The 19,787-nt window shown below is 48.7% G+C and overlaps 2 non-coding genes across 2 annotated transcripts; both read left to right on the top strand.

Moving 5' to 3' along the window:
• The first annotated feature begins 16,236 nt into the window (after positions 1-16,236).
• Positions 16,237-16,315, top strand: LOC111591388 (small nucleolar RNA R160). The gene has a single exon (XR_004858024.1). It is a non-coding gene; the product is annotated as a small nucleolar RNA R160 (small nucleolar RNA).
• Positions 16,316-16,381: 66 nt separating this feature from the next.
• On the top strand, positions 16,382-16,458 carry LOC111591402 (small nucleolar RNA R160). Its single transcript, XR_004858036.1, has one exon. It is a non-coding gene; the product is annotated as a small nucleolar RNA R160 (small nucleolar RNA).
• The last annotated feature ends 3,329 nt before the right edge of the window (positions 16,459-19,787 follow it).

Consider the following 19,787-nt stretch of genomic DNA (forward strand, 5'->3'; position numbering starts at 1 on the left):
GAAATCTGAATATGCTGGTTTTATTTTTAGTGTTCATTTTGTTTTTCTTTGTATATAAATGTTTCAGAAAGTTGCATCGGCCAGTGTTTAGATGGCTGCTACATTATGCCAAGCAAAAGTCCCTGTTTTCTTTTGTGTTCTGGATAGTATTCGGAGCACTTTTGGATTTTGCCACAAAATGTCTCTTTTGTGTGTGTGTGGAGCAGGTTATGGATGGTTTCTTCTGGTAGATAGATGATTGATTTTGAACGAAAATGGAGCCTCATTTCTATCTTTTCCCCATCCTATGTACTGTTACTTTTGCTCGCGCATTACGCGAGCGTTTAATCAATTAATCAATACATGTGAATTTTTGCGAGCACCGTGTGGTTGCACGAATGTTAATTCAATATTCAATACATGTGAATTTTTGCGGGGCACCGTGTGTATGTGTAAGCAGCTACTAATCTGGTGGACTGAACTGATCCATTATAGAACATGCTCAGAAAGGGAAAGTTTAGACTTACAACTTTTTGCACGAGGGTAGGTAGGTTGCTAAGTCGAGCAAGCTCATGGTCACAGGCTTGATAAAGAGGACCTAAGGCCAAAAAAGTGTGAAATTCGTAGGACTTTCGGTAGGTGGATGAATCCCACGGCACATCATTAGCTTCAAACGAACTCGGCTACTTACCTCAAACTGTTGTTACATTGATTGCACGTAGAGCATTAGTGCCTTGTTGATCACCTGAACTGGCAACATTTTGGCAGAAGGATTCAGTAATCCTTGTGGCTAGTCAAGGGATTGATCAACTTCTACCGCTTCTTTTTTAAAAAAATCATGTTTAGCCTTTTGGACAACTTAATAGTATTTTTGGACCCTTTGCTCGACACCATATGCCATGGCGCTGAGCAGGGGCACATACAGGGGGCTACCCACTCGGTTCGTGGCTCGAGACATGACTTCTATATCTCTGCATGACTTGATTACATTTAGGTCAAAATATATTAAAACTCTAGTAGATTAAATAGACTGGCCTGGGGCATGATCAGATCCTGGATCCACCCCTGGCACCGAGATCTCAACCATACTAACGTTTACGGGACACACTAGCGACTAACGTGATATATCTCAGCATCATAGATCTTGGTGCCAATTGCGTGAGCACTGGTTTGTTTCGTTCTGCACGCACATGTATGTAATGTAGCATGCGGTACGCTGCTAGCCATGAGACTAGAGATGACAATGGAGAATTCTCCGTCGAGGGTTGAGCCCCCATACCCGTCCCTGCGAGGGACAAGAATCCTCGTTCCCATCCCCGCGAAGTGTAACGAAGAGGATTTTCCCCCATCCCCGTCCCCGAGCGGGGGATTTTCTCCCCGCGGGAATCCCCGTACCCAATTATGCATGCAACTGAGAGATTATATCGAAACAAAAACTTGAAGTTGAAGGTTAGAATAAAACTACATGCAGTCCTCGAACAAAGTCATTTTCTCTGCACAACAAACTTAACTAAACAAACGCGACTCCTTTTTCTCTAGTTGAAATTACTGCTATGCTTACAATAGCGCTTGGGGCAAACCAAATATATAAGCACAGAACTACAGCTTTTAGAAGAAAAAACATTTCAGAATTCAAAGTTTCAAACTCACGTGCGGCTGCTCTGGCCTCCACGCATAAGTCAAGGCACCGAGACATATTATCTCGGCGTCGTGGTCTATGTCACTGAGCAAAGGGTTTAAAAACGTTATTATATTGTCTAGAGAGCTAAATATGATTTTTTTTCTCTAAAAATGCTAAATTGCAAAAAAAGGTCACCGCATTTCTTGTGTTCTATAATTTTTTCTCGTTCAGTGAATGTTTCGGTTGGTCCCCGTCGTTTTTCGTAATTTTTTTTCATGAATTTTTTTTGTCCTGTCTTTGATCTATATTTGTATTTTTTGCTAGCAAGTGTCATCGGAAGAATTTTAATAAGCTATTTACTCAGTATAGCTATTCTAGATCTTTCTAACGTGGTGTCACGTAGAACAACTGATGTAGTGTGACGTACTCATGTTAGCTAAAACTGCTTAAGAGGTAAATTAGATGTTTTCAAATTTTTAGGAGAGCATAAAAATTTATTTTTTCAGTGGGTGAGAGTGATTGTAAACATATCTTTTCTAATTGTCAAATGCTTGTTTGGATACATAGGGATTAAATGGGGAAACCTTCAATCGTCATGCATCCAAATAAGTTCTAACTGTAGAGATTTTGATGAAAAATTATCTTTCTACAACTCCTTTAATTGTTTGTCTAAATATAGTTATTTTTATTTATAATTTTTTGTTAGCCAAAGATAAAAAACAAGAACGACTCTATAAAATACAAATGAGATATAGAAAATCTGTTAGACAATAAAAGATATAGAAAATTTTTATATAAAATTTCTATCTCTACTATATTAAAACATTAATTTCAACAGTGGTCATCTTTTTACAAATAGCTCCTCACATCTATTTCGAATTAACCCGTAACCAACCTCCACGCCGGCCCACTGACTCTACCAGGTCATTTGGTTAAATCAGCATAAAATGTTAAAAAGTGGTTCAAGAGGTGGGGTTTGAACCCACAGCCTGATAGAAGAAGGGCGAAAGACATTGGGTGAAGCCATCTAACCAGTAGAACATCATGCTCAGATGTTTTTAATATTGAATATATATATATGTATATACGATTATTTGTAAAATAAAAAAATATAATTGTGTCGGGCCGGGCAAGCACTATGGGTCAAGGCTACGACCCAAACACGGCATGGCGCTCGTGCCGGGCTGGCCCAGACACTACTAAATGGGCCGTGCCTCGGGCCGGCCCACCAAACACGGTTCATTTGATCATCTATACCTCCACATCATAATGATGGTCCTTGACTCAATTGTCGCCACCTCATTCGTCATCCTGCTTCTTTTTTCTCTTCCCTCATGCCTCCGCCTCCGTGCCACCCTATTCTAGGCAGAGGGCGTGGGAGCATGTGCCTCCTCCCCGTATTCGTCCGACACCAGTCCCGACACCGACCCGCGCAGTGGCTATTGTACGTCACGAGGACGTTTCACAGCATGCGCGCACCATCGTTTTCGTCGTCGTCGGACGTCTCGTTCGCCTTCCCGGCCTTCGCCCTGTTCTTCCTCCCTAACCTGCTGCGTCCGCCCACGGTCGTAGCCACGAGCCGACCGACGCTCGTCGATGTGGGTACGGGGCGAGTCGGTCTTGCTCTTAGCCTTTCTTCATGTGTGTCGTCGAGGAGGACACGGTGGCACCTGCCACGCTTTGGTTATCTTGGCGATGAGGAGTCCAGGTCTGGGATATTGGACAACCAAGGCCCATAGTGCGCAGCAGTCAGCATATGCTACGAAGTTGGTGGTGTTGTTGTGTCGCCTCGGCGAGTCCAGGGCTAGGAAAGCACTCGCATTCTCTCGCCCTTCTTGGACTGACGCCTGGTGCGGGTGCCTCTCGGTTTGGAGCTACTTCGGTTGGGCTTCTTTCTCGCTTGCGTGCTCTCTCTCCCTATATGTATCTAGCAAGATACTACTTATGTCGCCTCCAGGTGACAGGTCTTCGTCGTGTCCTTCTTCGGCAATTATTGGGGGCCTTCCTCTTCCGAAGGTCCTGAAAACGTGACTAATATGTTTTTTAAGTGTAACATAGACTGATACAGGAGGATTCGACTTCGAGATGAAAGCATGCGTGATATGGAACAGGATGAACGGGCGCCGAAGCTGTGGCCAAAAAAGCATCGGCTTAGCACAATGACAAAGGTGGAAGATGGAACCGACCTAAAGGATAAAAGACTACTTAACCCTTGACAACTTGTCTTATTGTTAGCAGTAAAAGTCGGGGGCATGAATGTAATCTTGTCCGGACTGCGTCCCGTGCCTATAAATAGATGAACAGTAACACTATACTGTTCAGGCTACACTGTAATAGCTCTCGCATCACTCTCACGTTCACGCCTTCCGACAAGCCGAAGGTATCAATAAAATATGAATATTATGAGTATTTATTCATGGTTATGAAATGAGAATGTAAACAATTTATCTATTTATCATCATTATTTACATTCTTATCAGTTACATATGTGTCGGAGAGGAAATCTCCGGCCGGGTGGCGGAGTGCACCCGCCCTAAATCCTAAGATGAGGAGGGGCCTAAGCGTTTTGCTTGTTAGTTGGAAACTGGGAGGAAACACAAGAACACACTAGGATTTAGAGTGGTTCGGGCCGCCGGAGCGTAACACCCTACTCCACTTTGTGATGTATTGCTTGAGAGCTTGTATGAACTTGTGAGCGTCTGAGTGAGCCTAAGATTGGATCTGTCTTGTAACGCCGCATGCCTCCCCTTTTATAGCTGAAGGGGGGCATGCACAAAGGTACTGAACCCCGATATGTGGGCCCAGAGACATAATGAATATAGCGCTTGGAGCTACAAATGTTCGCTGCTGGGGCAATCTTCTTGTGCCCTGACATCCGAGATCTGCATATCCTCGGCGTGCAGGGGAAGCTTCTTGTAGAAGCGGTGGTGAGCACAGTACGTCGCACGACACGGGCGCACTGTTTGTCAACAGACTGGTCAGGCGCGCCGTCTGCTGGATGACCCTGACGCCGTCTGCCAGCGGATTGGACAGGGCACATTAAATGCTGAGAGGGCACGTCGTCCATCAGCGTGGTGGCAGGCGGCGCCTCCTCTCCGCAATAAATGCAGAGGCTGCGCGGCCTTAGGGGCCTTTCGTCAGGCTCGGCCCGTTGGCTTATGTCACGGGCCATAAACCACGCGGCAGCAGCGGGTCTCCGTTTGAGTGGGGAGTGTAGGGCTAGGCCTGGACACGTGCCAGAACTGGACCCTTACTCATGTCGGGGTCCTCCCTGTCCCGGGACCTTGCCAAGGCCCGGACCTCGGAGGGACCCGGGGCCTACCCGAGGGACCCGGCATGCCTTCTTGGGAGCTCCGGACTTGTACGTACAGGTGTCCGGTGTCCCTCTATGGAGGTCCGGACCCAATGATGCATCCTGGGATGTATTATCTTTCCTTGCCACGTGATGCCCTTAGACCTGCCCATGTGGTGGGGTCGGGTGCCGTTCTCCGTGTGATCTGGAGGCATCGTACGTGTAGAGCGTCTTCATGTTGTAGAAGAGGGTACCCCTGATTCAAGGTACCGACATTGGCCCCCGGGCCTGCCTCAGGAGAGGATGCGAGCCTACAGGTTGGGCCAGAGTCTGATTAGCGGTTGGCCTGCTGCTCCTGCGCGCCTATTGACGCAATTACTGTCGGCCCGCCTATGGTCATGCCGACTGCTACACCTATTCCCACGGCTGACTGGCCCGTGACCTTCGTACTTAATGTCACTGTTGGGCCATGCGCGAGATGCCTCGAGTCGCTGCACTGGTTCTGGAAACTTATCTTTTCAGTCTTCCGTGTCGGCCCTGAGAAGACGTGGCATTGGCGCGAGTGGCGGTGCGATTTTTCCGCACCCGGTAACCGGCGCGCCGGCTGCATGACATGTGGGCCTGGGCCCCCATGCCGGACCACCAGTTGTAGCGAAGTTGAGGGGGCGCACAACTACGGGGCGGTTGTACGCTTCTTGCGTGGCGGTTCGCCTTCCTGACCGCTGGTTTCGGCGAAAACGAAGGGGCGCATAACCACTAGGCGGTTGCATGCTCCTTGTGCAGCGGTTCGCCTTCCTGACCGCTGGTTGCTCCGAAAATGAAGGGGCGCATAACCGTGGGGCAGTTGTATGCTCCTTGTGCGGTGGTTCGCCTTCTTCGTTCTTTGGGTCAGTCAGTATGACATGTGGTGCCTGGCCCCCGTGTCATAGGGTGGGAACCCTGGTGCACGTCGGGGGAGACCATGCCCGTGACGCTTCGGGGCGCGAGTGGGGAGATCTGCCTTTAAAAAGGGATCGATCTCCTAGCCAGTAGCCATGCCTCGCTCTTCTTGCATTCATCGCGCCCTTTCGCCTTCTAGGCCTCTAGATGGGGTGCGTCGGTGTTCTCTGGAGGGATCCGTGTCAAGGCCGCCCCCTCCGGCGATCTCACCGCCGGAGAGCTCGCGCTCGTGGTGGTGCTGCCGATCTTGTCTTCTTCTTCTTGTTGTTAGAGGAGCGCAACCCCGTGGGGGTTGGCGCTCTTCCGCCATCGCTCGGCTTCAAGGATTTTCATCATGCAGCCGGCTGCAATCTCTCGCTAGTGGTCATCTAGAGGGATGACCACCAGCCTTGTGGTGGAGAGAAGCGAGCCGGGCTGCGGCCTCCCCCTGCCCTCAACTTCAAGGATGTTCATCATCCGCGCTGGGGAGGAGGGCGAGCCGAGTTGGGGTCCCGCCTTCCGCATGGGCTAGCGGCCCGCTTCTTCCTCCAGCATTCGGGGGAGAAGGGCGTTCACCAGCCTTGCGGAGGAGGCGAACTTTGGGTACGCGGGACCGGCCGACTGCAGGCGCCGCCGGCCGCCACGTGCCCGGTTCCCCGGCTTGGATGGCCTCGGTGCCGCCTCCGACGCTGCCTCCTGCCGTTTGGTTGGGGCCGTGGCTGCTCGTCCACCGCACGGGCGACGGTCGCACCGTGCGCAGGTCCGCCGCATCCACGGCTTCTCCCACGCCGGCGGCCGCACCGGGGGGGGGGGCGTACAAGACATCGTACGTCGCGGGGGCGGCGGCCGCGTTCTTGGTTGGTCTTGTCCTCACTCCCGTAGTGAGGACGGGAGCGAGGACCTCTTCGCGTGTGCTGAGGCAGCCACCACCCACCGGTGCAGAGGTGGCCGCTGTCATCGGTGCTGAGGTGGTAGCCGCCGCTGGTGAGGCTGCCCGTTGCAGAGGTGGTTGCCTCCGCTGGCGAGACCATCAGTGCCACCTGTCATCGAGCCTTCCGACTCTTTGGCTTTAATGGCCTCGTTGTCGCCCCCCGTAGGAAGACGGGGGCGAGGACCTTTTCGCAATGGCGCACGTGCTGAGGTGATCGCCATTGCTGGCGAGTCATCGTTGCAGAGGCGGCCGCCGCCGTCGGTGCTGAGGTGGTCACCTCCGCTAGCGAGCCGCTTGGAGCTAGCTATCCCGCGGATCTACTGGTGTGGAGGTAGTTCATACCTGCAGAGTAGAGATGGAACTAGGGCTCCACTTGAAAACAGATGTAATACTTTCGCTTTTTGTAAGGTACTCAAGAGTACTATTTGTTAAGAAGTATTAGCACTTATCTATTTTCAACTTGTTTCTGCTGTGTGCGATATTGTTGACTCCTCCCTGGTACCTGCCCCCCCCCCCCCCGCCTGGGATGCAGGCTTGATTTGTTGAGGTTGGATACCAGCGTATATGAAAAGGTTGTCAATAATTCTCGGGAGGCAGCCTCGCCGAGGTCTGGATCTGTACACAGCTTTAGCTAAGGAGCGTTAGTAGTACACACATAGGGTCCCATGTCTGACATTAGCCATCCTTTGATACATGCTCGGGACTCGCAGGTTTTAGCCCGGGTGGCCAAGTTGCGTGTCCGGACCCCCTTGGGTCGCGGTTCTAGATACTAGGACACTTGTCGCAGGGCGCTGGAGCGTGCAGGCCCACAATACGGGACTAGGCTGAGCGGCTACAAGAGCTCCGGACCACCCCTAGAGACTAATGTCCATTCTCTAGTTCCGGTCCTGAGGTTGTCGGACCCACAGGACTTATAGCCCCAAATACTAGGTACCCGTCATGGAGTGGTGGAGTGTGCAGGCTTTCAGGTACAGAACCAGGCTAAGCGGCCACACAGGCTCCGGACCACCCCATGGAACGGGGTCCTGTTCTCTGGAGCCGGCTCCCAGGCTGTCGGACCTCCCAACTTTCGTATCGGGGGCCCTAAACTGCAAGTCTGGCTGCTCAATTCGGATGTCGTCATGTCAGTACAGATGGGAACCATATGGGCGGGTTAGATAAAAAGTATTATCTGAAAAACTACAAGGTAAGACCATGGAGCAGCGAGACAGAACTATCATAGGAGCTCAACTGAGGGGGTAGTTTTTCTTTATAACTCATCATGCGTGGGTGCAGACTAACAGGCTGGGTTTATGGGGACGGACCCCACCGGGTTGGCGTACACATATGCGCTACCTGGTTACAAAAGGGAAACTAAATCGACCCCTCAGACTTGCTCTATGGATAGAACTTACAGAGATGTTTCAGCATCGGGGTGAGGGACTCCTTCAGTCATAGCTAGATGGTTGCCCTTGGGTCGATGCATTCCCGTTACCTTGAAGGGTCCTTCCCAGCTGGGGGAGAGTTGCGGAGCCCTTCTTGGTTTGGTACTTGCCGTAGGGCTAGGTCCCGACCCTGGGTCCCCATTTGCATTTGACACAGGAGCCCTCGCCTTTGGTTGTGGCCGTTCCTGTATGTACATGTCAGAAGCCTGGACCCGTGGGGAATCCGGAAGGGTTTCCGGAGGAAGGCAAGCTTCAGCTCCGTAGACCGGGGAACACGGGGTCCCTCTGGGGTCCGTCTAGTTGTCTCCACCGGAGTAGGAGCCTCCAGCGAAGACATCCTTTAGGTCCCCTTCGGGTGACAGATACCCGAGGTCCCGTTCAGTCGCGGCCACCTCGCCGTCGTCCACCTTTTCTTTGCCAGGTCGACGACGAGGTGGGGAGCCGTCTTTGGAAGACTGCTCGCACCGCTCACTGACAGGCTTCGCGAGGTCAATGATATCGCGACACTCTGCGGCGTTGTGGCGACCGTTGGGGTGTACAGGGCATGAGCTGCTGTTACCCCTCTGCGGTCATGGACGTTTGTTGCAGTCGCCCTGGCCTCCGGTCGTGGCTACGACAACCAGAGCGGTGGACCGCGGTTTCTGGTATTTGTGGTCCTTCTTCTTTTTCTTCTTTCTGTCCTGGGGGACGGCACCCGAGCCACCCGACTGGGCAGCTCTGGTTTGTGGGGCCGAGTGCCATGCATGGCCCTCGGTGGCTATGGCGCACTTATCGGCCAGAGCGAAGAGTGTGGGGATAGTTTCCACGTCATGTGTGGCTAACTTCTCCAACATTTTCTCATCATGTACTCCCTGTCGAAAGGCCATGATGATGGAAGCATCAGAAATGCGAGGTATGGTACCTCGCACCTTGGTGAAGCGGGAGATGAATTTCCGGAGAGTCTCCCTGGGCTCCTGCCTCAACGCATGGAGGTGGGCCTCCACACCGTGCTGCTGGTAAGCATTGGTGAAGTTTGCAATGAACCGCGCGCAGAGCTCTTCCCAGGAGTAGACTGACCCCGAGGCGAGGTTCATGAGCCAGGTCCGGGCAGGTCCAGACAAGGCAACATGAAAATACGTTGCCATCACAGCGGTGTTTCCACCTGTTGTCGTGATGGCGGTGACGTACACCTGCAGGAACTCCGACGGGTTTGATGTTCCATCGTACTTTTCTGGCAGGTGCGGCCGGAACTTGGGTGGCCATGACGCCGCACGGAGATGATCTGCGAGAGTGGCGCAGCCCACACCGACCAAGGGGACACCCGTTTGAGACCGGGTACCCATTGGTGTCTGCGGTGCAACCGCAGCGAAGTCTCGATCGAGGTTGCGACCACCGATGTTTTGGTGGCGCTCGCGCGCCCTTTCCAAGGAGGCCCGGTCATCCTCTCCCGCACGCCTGCGGTCGAGTTTTGCCCGGAGGTCATTGGTCTGAGCGCCCCTTACTGAGGGTGAGCGCACAGACGCCGATGCCTCATGTTGCCGCCGAGATGACCGTGGCCTTGACCTGGTCGAGGTAGAATGTGCCATGCTGAGTAGTCGGTCGGCATCGTCCCGCCATTGCTTCATGGCCCCTGGTGAGGCCGTGGAGCTTGGAGGGTGTCGCAACAACTCCCTGGCTGCTGACAATGCTCCTGGAGTCACCCTCGATGGAGTCCGAGACGTCTGTGCAGCCGTGTGCTGCCGTGCGGCGTGCACAACAGCAGTGCCTGGCACGGGGCGGTTGGGAACTTGTGGCATGGAAGAAGCAGCTTCTCCTTCCACCGCGAAATCTACCAAAGTCTCGGCACGGTGCTCAATGATTTGCACCATCATGCTTGAGCAAGGAAACAAGCAAAAACCTAATGCCTAGGCCCCTACCTAGCGCGCCAAATGTCGGAGAGGAAATCTTCACCCGGGTGGCGGAGTGCACCCGCCCTAAATCCTAAGATGAGGAGGGGCCTAAGCGTTTTGCTTGTTAGTTGGAAACTGGGAGGAAACATAAGAACACACAAGGATTTAGAGTGGTTCGGGCCACCGGAGCGTAACACCCTACTCCACTTTGTGATGTATTGCTTGAGAGCTTGTATGAACTTGTGAGCGTCTGAGTGAGCCTAAGATTGGATCTGTCTTGTAACGCCGCATGCCTCCCCTTTTATAGCTGTAGGGGGCATGCACAAAGGTACTGAACCCCGATATGTGGGCCCAGAGACATAATGAATATAGCGCTTGGAGCTACAAATGTTCGCTGCTGGGGCAATCTTCTTGTGCCCTGACATCCGAGATCTGCATATCCTCGGCGTGCAGGGGAAGCTTCTTGTAGAAGGGGTGGTGAGCACAATACGCCACACGACACGGGCGCACTGTTTGTCAACAGACTGATCAGGCGCGCCGTCTGCTGGATGACCCTGACGCCGTCTGCCAGCGGATTGGACAAGACATATTAAATGCTGAGAGGGCACATCGTTCGTCAGCGTGGTGGTAGGCGGCGCATCCTCTCCGCAATAAATGCAGAGGCTGCGCGGCCTTAGGGGCCTTTCGTCAGGCTCGGCCTGTTGGCTTATGTCACGGGCCACAAGCCACGCGACAGCAGCGGGTCTCCGCCTGAGTGGGGAGTGTAGGGCAAGGCCTGGACTCGTGCCAAAACCGGACCCTTACTCATGCCAGGGTCCTCCCCGTCCCGGGACCTTGCCAAGGCTCGGACCTTACTCGGAGGGACCCGGGGCCTACCCGAGGGACCCAGCATGCCTTCTTGGGAGCTCCGGACTTGTACGTACAGGGGTCTGGTGTCCCTCTATGGAGGTCCGGACCCAATGATGCATCCTGGGATGTATTATCTTTCCTTGCCACGTGGTGCCCTTAGACCTACCCATGTGGTGGGGTCGGGTGCCGTTCTCCGTGTGGTCTGGAGGCGTCGTACGTGTACAGCGTCTTCATGCTGTAGAAGAGGGTACCCCTGATTCAGGGTACCGACAATGTGCCTTCATTTACATTTATTTATTAAAATGATGAAGGCATGTCCTTCGTGACCTTAGAAACTAAGCTAGCATTTTCACTTCTAAGGCTAGAAATTGAATCATGACAAATGCTAAGCTCCTTTGATAAGTTTTCACATTTTTCTACTTCCTGAGCATAAGCATTTTTCAATTTAAATTTTTTTGTTTTCTTTAATTAGGAAGTCCTCTTGGTTGTCCAAGAGTTCATCCTTCTCATTAATTGCTTCAATTAATTCATTTAGTTTTTTCTTTTGGTCCATGCTAAGGTTGGCAAAGAGAGACATTAGATTATCTTCACTATCACTAGAGCTACCCTCATCACTAGATGTTGTGTATTTAGGGGTGGCTCTAGATTGTACCTTCTTCTTTTTGCCGTCCTTAGCCATGAGACACTTGTGGCCGACGTTGGGGAAGAGGAGGCCCTTGTTGACAGCGATGTTGGTGGCGTCCTCTTCGGAGGAGGAGTCGGTGGAGCTCTCATCGGAGTCTCATTCCCGACATATGTGGGCATCGCCGCCCTTCTTCTTATAGTACCTCTTCTTCTCCTTCTTCTTCCCCTTCTTGTCGTCGTACCTGTCACTTTCACTAGAGATAGGACATTTAGCAATAAAGTGACCGGACTTACCACACCAGTAGCACACCTTCTTGGAGTGGGATTTGTAGTTCTTTCCCCTCTTTTGCTTGAGGATTTGGTAGAAGCTCTTGATGATGAGCGCCATCTTCTCATTGTCAAGCTTGGAGGCGTCGATTGGAAACCTACTTGGTGTAGACTCCTTCTTCTCTTCCATCGCTTTGAATGCGACGGGTTGCACCTCGAGTGTGGAGGTGGCACTTTGCTCCAAGTTGACGATGTGTTTGGATTCTTTGATCATTAGCTCAAAGCTCACAAACTTGCCAATCACTTCCTCAGGAGACATTAGTTGATATCTAGGATCCCCATGTATTAATTGAACTTGAGTAGGATTATGAAATACGAGGGATCTAAGAATAGCCTTGACCATCTCATGGTCATCCCACTTGGTGCTCCCGAGGTTGCGCACTTGGTTCACCATGGTTTTTAGCCGGTTGTACATTGCTTGCGGCTCTTCTCCTTTGTTGAGGACGAAACGACCGAGCACCCCCTCGATCGTCTCTTGCTTGGTGATCTTGGTCACCTTGTCCCCTTCATGCGCGGTTTTGAGGACGTCCCAAATTTCTTTGGCGCTCTTTAACCCTTGCACCTTGTTATACTCCTCTCGACACAAGGAGGCGAGGAGTATAGACGTGGCTTGGGAGTTAAAGTGCCTAATTTGGGCGGCCTCGTCCGAGTCATAGTCTTTGTCCCCGACTTGAGGTACCTGCGCTCCATACTCAACAATATCCCAAATACTTTCGTGGAGTGAGGTTAGATGGTGCCTCATTTTATCACTCCACATACAATAATCCTCACCATCAAAATATGGTGGTTTGCCTAGGGGTACGGAAAGTAATGGAGCGCGCTTTGAAATACGGGGATAGCGAAGAGGCATCTTACTATACTTCTTGCGCTCATGGCGCTTTGAAGCGACGAATGACTCAGAGCTTGATGTGGAGGGTGACAAAGAGTCGGTCTTATAGTAGACCACCTTTTTCATCTTCTTCTTCTTGTCACCTTTTCGATGCAACTTGATGGAGGAAGAGGATTCCTCCTTGTGTTTGTTGTCGGACTCCCGTGGGAGAGTCCTCCCCGAGCTTGCAGACTTGTCGCCGGTCATAATTTCTCTCTTGGCGTGATCTCCCGACATCACTTCGAGTTGTTAGACTCTAATGAAGCACCGGGCTCTGATACCAATTGAAAGTCGCCTAGAGGGGGGTGAATAGGCGAAACCTGAAATTTACAACTTTAAACACGCACTAAGGTCGGGGGTTAGCGTTAGAGTTAAATTCAAGTCGGAAAGAGAGGGAAAACAAATCAACCAAGAAATAAGGCGAGTGAACACGGTGATTTGTTTTACCGAGGTTCGGTTCCAAATAACCTAGTCCCCTGTTGATTAGGTCACAAAGACCGGGTCTATTCCAACCCTTTCCCTCTCTCAAACGGTCAGTTAGACCGAGTGACCCTTCTTCCTTAATCTCATGGGTCACTAAGACCCGGCAAGGACCACCACACACTTGGTGTCTCTTGCCTTGCTTACAAAGCACTTGAGAATAAGAATGTGAAAAGAAGAAAGGCAATCCAAGCGACAAGAACTCAATTGAACACAAAAATATCTCTCTCACAAGCCACTAAGTGTTTGGAGTGAATTTGGGACTCGGAGAGGATTTGATCTTTTGTATTGTGTCTTGGAGTGAATGCTAGAGCTCTTGTATTGAATGTGATCTTCAGAAAACTTGGATGCTTGAAGTTGTGGTGGTTGGGGGTATTTATAGCCCCCAACCACCAAGGTAACCGTTGGGGAAGCTGCTGACGATGGGCGCACCGGACAGTCCGGTGCGCCACCGGACAGGTAGTGTGTACTGTGTGTTGTCCGGTGCGCCGCCACGTCATCCAACTGTTAGGGTTCGGAGCTCGGGCGACTGTTGGAACTTTGTCCTCTTGCGGCACCGGACAGTCCGGTGCCCTCTGACTTCGCAGCTCTGACTTCTGCGCGGCACTGTTGCTCACTGTAGCTCCTGTCAGAGTCCACCGTTGCGCGAGTTAGCCGTTGCTCCGCTAGCACAACGGACAGTCCGGTGAATTATAGCGGAGCGGGCCTGCGTTTTCCCGAGAGTGGCTGCTTCGGAATTTTACGGGCATGGTGCACTGGACACTGTCCGATGGCACACCGGACAGTCCGGTGTGCCAGTCCACAGCACACTCAGGTTCTTTGCTCCGGTTCAATTTTAGTCCCTAACTTGAATCTTTTATTGGTTTGTGTTGAACCTTAATTATGCACCTGTAATACATGAGTTCTAGAGCAAACTAGTTAGTCCATATGTTTGTGTTAGACATTCAACCACCAAAATTAATTGTAGGAAAAGGTTAACCCTATTTCCCTTTCACTTGCCCCTTTCAGGTAAGGTAATCTCTCCCTAGCTTTCCTAATTACTTGGCCAAGGGTGTCCCATTCCACCCTTGTGGTAGCACTGTTTTCCCGGATGGTTCTCCATGTTCCAATTAACACAAAAATCTTATCATGAACAATAAATAATCATCAGTAATAATAAAGAATGATCATGTGTCAAATTTATCTCAACATCCAAAACCATATATAGCAATAGCAAGACTACCCAAAAAGTTCAGTGCTGATCAAGGCCATAGTGGTTAAGCCTAGGGTGACCTATTGGGTCCCATCAAAATTAAGCGTAATCATGCCATAGTGATTATAGAGAACATTATTGGGTAAATAAACGTGGTCAAGGGCACAACTTGCCTTCAACGAGCTCCTCCTCAGAATTATCCACCTGTTGAACACCAGGGTCCTCAGTGGCTTGCTCGTCTACTCGCAACAATACGAACAAACATGGTACAGGAGAAATTAACATCACACCAAACATGATATCATACTGCATAATAATATTCTACGCATCGTAACGAGATCGTAGGAACAAGAATCACTGAATTCGGTGTTACGATTGTTGAGTTATGATTTTATGAAGTTATTAAGTGGGTGATACAGATTAAGGCAAATGAATAATTTTAGTCTATGTTTCATGGATAAACAGAGTTACCGGTTGATAAACAATATTAATACAAAATTATTGCAACTAGAATGGATTAAAAAGGAATTAAAATATAATACTTATGAATTTAGCAAGTTATTGAAATTATTTTTTATACAAAAAATCATTTTCTACATTATTACCATCAGCTTATCTGTTTCTGGGTTGCGCACATAATTACCAGAAAGCTCCGGGTTAAATTTGTAAATCTAAGGGTTTAAACTCAGATACTCCCTAACCTGGATGGACGGCGGGTTAGTTATCATATTTTCTGGGGTCCCTTATGTAAAAAGTACACGGTGAAGTACGCGCGATCCACGCGGATCCGACCGATCCACCCTCAATGGCCCAGATTACACCGCGAACCGGTACGAACACGCGAGAGCAGGATTCCAATCCAACGATCAACAAGCTTGCCTTACTCTCGTCCGTACACCTGCTGATCACCGGCCGAGATGAATCATGGCTTGGGTCTCATATATACAGGCGTGGACTGCCACCCAGTGCCAGGCACGCGTAACAACCCAAGCGGCAGCGGCGGCTTCGCCCGGTGGTTTCGGCATCAGCTGCGACCAGAGGTGGATGGTGGCCCGACCCGTGGGACCCATGTGGCGGTGAGCAAACGAGATAGAGCCTGCCCAGGTGACACTGGCACATGGGCCCGGTTGGTCGGCGTAGGTGGGTAGTGTGGGCTGGTGGTTTGAGCACTAAGTGGGCCGAGAACGAGAATTCTGCCCATGAGTGTGGTGTTTCTCTTCATTCCCGTTTTCTTTTTCCAAATTGAAAACTTCAATTCAAATTTAAATTCCTGTCTTGAATTTCCAAAATTCCAATCTTAATTGTACTTTCATTTTTTCTATAATATTATTATTCATTATCATTATTATTTTCATTATTATTATTATTAAATGCACAAACAATTAAATTCCAATATGATGCACTATTTTCTTTATTTAACATAATTGATGCAAAAATGAGAAAATTAGCATAAGTAGTCAAATAAACCTTTTATATTTTCTCAATTCCTGTACATTCTATTCCTCCCAATATTTGGGTATTACACTTTCCTGCTAGTACTTTTTGAAAATCAAGAACATCAGTCTTTGGCTTGATTTGCGTAGACATGAGTACACGCTTTTGTTGCATCGATGACTTATGTTTTGGTTAAGTGGCACCATTAGCCCCCTGCTCTGTGAGGTTGGACGTAGGGAAAATGCATGCGAGAAAAGTTATCTATAGGTGCAAGAGTAATGGACCAGGCTGGGGCTCTATACCTCTGTGGAAGTAGTGATTGTCCTCAGTCATATTTTCTACCCACATCATGATCTTGCTTCTGTTTTCTTCGATTTATTACTCGCTCAGTATCTATCGAGTATAATCGTGTTCTAAAATATTTTTAGAAGCGAAATGAGGAGACTGAAACATCTGAATGTTTTTATGTGGAGAAAACACGTATAGTCTTCAAAGTTCTCTGATTGCTTCATGTTCAATCTTTTCTTGGCCCACACCCCTTCATGTGAATTAAATCAACATGTAGCGACTGCAAAGTAAATGAGGAATCTATACCATCTTTTACTGTGCTGTTGATAATTAACGGATGGTCTTCAAAGTTCTGTGATTGCTTTATTTATGTACCTTGTACCTATGGTATTCAAATGATGTTTGTCTAGTGCAGCAGTATTCTATTTTCTTTAACTATGGAATTTGAATACTGGTACCACTTATGCTTGAGTTTGAACTGTAGTATTTAGTCGCTGAGAAACATCATGAAGAGGTTTTGTAATCTGAAGATATCATCTGATGTTGATACATACATTCACTACAATAAACGAAACAACTTCCGACGGCCAAAGCCGTCGGACATAAGCTGTAAACCGTCGGACGTAGCTTATGTCCGACGGCTTTGGGTTATCTCCGACGGTCTCTAGCCGTCGGACATAAGGCGTCGGAAATAGTGTTATGTCCGACGGCAGCCGTCGGACATAACTTATCTCCGACGGCCGCAACCACCCGTCGGAGACAGTGACTGTCAATCCTTTTACCGGTCGACTGGTGGGACCCACAACTGTTATGTCCGACGGCCTGACGTCAGCCGTCGGACATAACGGTACCTTATGTCCGACGGCTCAAATATAAACCGTCAGACATAAGCAGCCCTTATGTCCGACGGCTGACGCCAGGCTATCGGACATAACAAATTTTAGAAATTACACAAAATTCAGTTTTTTAAAAAATCTGACATTTACAAAAACAAAACAGATTTCATGCAGATATACACATTCACAATCACAAATATACTCACATAAGTATTCACAATCACAAATATACTCACATAAGTATTCACATTCACAAATTTAACATAACGACATATAGTTCCAAATGGTTGCAACAAGTGTTTTACATCAACATATAGGTCCAAAATCAAAACTGACATTGTTCGACGGATAGTCTTTCACATAAATAGTAATAGTTCCAATTTAAACATATTTGATGAACTATCACTCATATCCATCGCCTGGTTGATTCGAGTTATAGCCACTTCCTCCGGCTGGACTCTGCGTGTTGAAAAGGTTGTTCACCCAAGAATGTGATGTGTCGTCTTAGCCAAGCGCACATGTCCATCGCCGCCGTAGTTGTGGAACGACTCAGTCCACGGTTTCCCCTGTTCCTTTCGGAAATGGCACGAAACTCAGGGGAAGCCCACCATCTGCACAAGGCCCGATAACCCTCTGATTGGGTGGCCATCCATGGCACCGACACCTACATGAATTATTTTCAATAAAGCAAATACATGGATTCGTGCGATATGAGATGCAACAACTTGTTTACCTCAAGGTATTGCTCCTCCGTAAGGTAAATTGATGACCACTCGGACTTGGTATTTGGCATCGGTCGATCATCAGCACTTGCTCTGTACCATGCCTTTATAGCCTGAATTTGTGCATAGTACATTGCATCTGCAACGACATCGTTCGCGTTATACTCAAACACGTAACGAGCGTTCATATCATATGATCCATCGTCCGGCAACTTGTACTGTTTCTGCAAAAAATTAGTGTTATCATAAAAGCAACCATATATGGGATAACTAAATTAGTATAAACAATTCATACCCAGAATGCATCCCAAACTAGTGTCTGTGTGTTGCCAAACATTCTACAGACACCATAGCGATAATGCTCCCAAGTGGTGGCGGGGACAGACTCGCCACTAGGCAAAGTCACAAGACCAGGCCAGTGCAGACGAACAAGATTACCAAGGACCATGTTCACCTGCCTGTAGTGTCCTATTCTTGTGAACGAGTCGTCGATCCAAGTTTTGCAAACAGAAAACAATGTAGAAATGAAAACATAAATTTCAATAACAATTAAGCAAAGATATGTCACTCACTTTCCACTAGGCTTTATCAAAACCTGAGATTCGAGTGGAAGCTCTGGAGGTGGTCCAACAAAATGCAGCTTCCTCGTTCTCCTAACTCGAGAAGTTCTAGACCCAGCTGCAGAATCACCACCAGCCCCAGAATCCATGCCTGCAGAATACCCACCAGCATCGTCTCCAGCATCATCTCCCACATCATCTTCATCATCATCTCTCGCATGATCATCTACCACTGGTTCCTTGATTTCAGCATCCTATGAAACAAGTAACTTACATCATACAATATTAAGTAACTCAAATAATGTAAATTAACAACTAACTTACATCATGTGGAGGCAAATGTTCTGCCAGCGCTCTGTGTCTGCTCATGGTAGAACCTGTGCCCTGAAAAACTGAATCCTCACCCCTCGAGCTACTCCTCGTCCCAAGCAAACTATGAGCAATAGACCTCATTTTCTTTGACATCCTATTTTAACAAAAACAAGTTAGTACACAAATCGACAATAAAATAATGAAACAAATGAAAAATATATATAATATTCAATAAAATCATGATCCATACTCGTCAATTGTAATCGTAATCAAAATCAGGGTCTAGTTGCTTTCGTCGATTCAATGGACGCCAAGTACCTTTCTTCTTTCTCGTCAGGTAACTTGAGTATGTTTACTTGATTATTTAAGTAAATCACCCCTATATCTACATGAAAAAATAAGTAAATTACGTAGTTCAACTAATAAACTACCACTAAGTAAACTAAAACAATGTCACGAGTTCAACTAATAAACTACCACAATAATATATACAAAATAACATATAATATATACAAAATAACATTGTCACGAGTGCCAAATTATATAAAATAACCTTATTTCCGAGGGCATAATAAAAACCCTCGGAAATTAAAAGTTTAAATTATCTAAACACCACTAAGTAAACTAAAACAAATTAAATTTATTACATAGTCAAATTCCGGCCGTCGGACATAACAACCTAAACAATATTAAACATACAAAAAATTTAATACTAAAAAAGACAACTAGAAAATGATATATACATTGACAAAATTAAAAATACTCACTTATCGGCTTGACGGCGGGACGGTGGTCGGCGTGGGCGGGACGGAGGATGAGTCGGGGCAGCCGACGTCAGGACAGGTGCCAGGGCGGCGGCGGTGACCGCCGTCGGTGGTGGGCGCCAGGGCGGCGGGCACGGGCATGAGTGGCGGCGGCGGGCATGGGCGGTGGCGGCGGCTTAAGCAGGCGACGGCGACAGCGCGGCAGCGATGGCTAAGCGCGGCAGAGAGAGGACCGGATGCGGAAATGAAACGGCGCGCGGTGCCTGGCCCGCGTTAAAATAACTTATGTCCGACGGCTATCAGTTCGGCCGTCGGACGTAAGCTTATGTCCGACGGCTTCTCTGACAGCCGTCGGACATAAGCTTATGTCCGACGGTCTCGTAGATAGCCGTCAGAGGTTAAGTGGCCGTCGGATGTGCGTCGTTTTACTGTAGTGATTCATGGTCTTCAAAGTTCTCTGATTGCTTCCTTTACCTACATCTTCTTATCTAAAATGAT

The sequence above is a fragment of the Zea mays genome, chromosome 4 (genome assembly GCF_902167145.1).
Source record: "Zea mays cultivar B73 chromosome 4, Zm-B73-REFERENCE-NAM-5.0, whole genome shotgun sequence".
NCBI lineage: Eukaryota > Viridiplantae > Streptophyta > Magnoliopsida > Poales > Poaceae > Zea > Zea mays.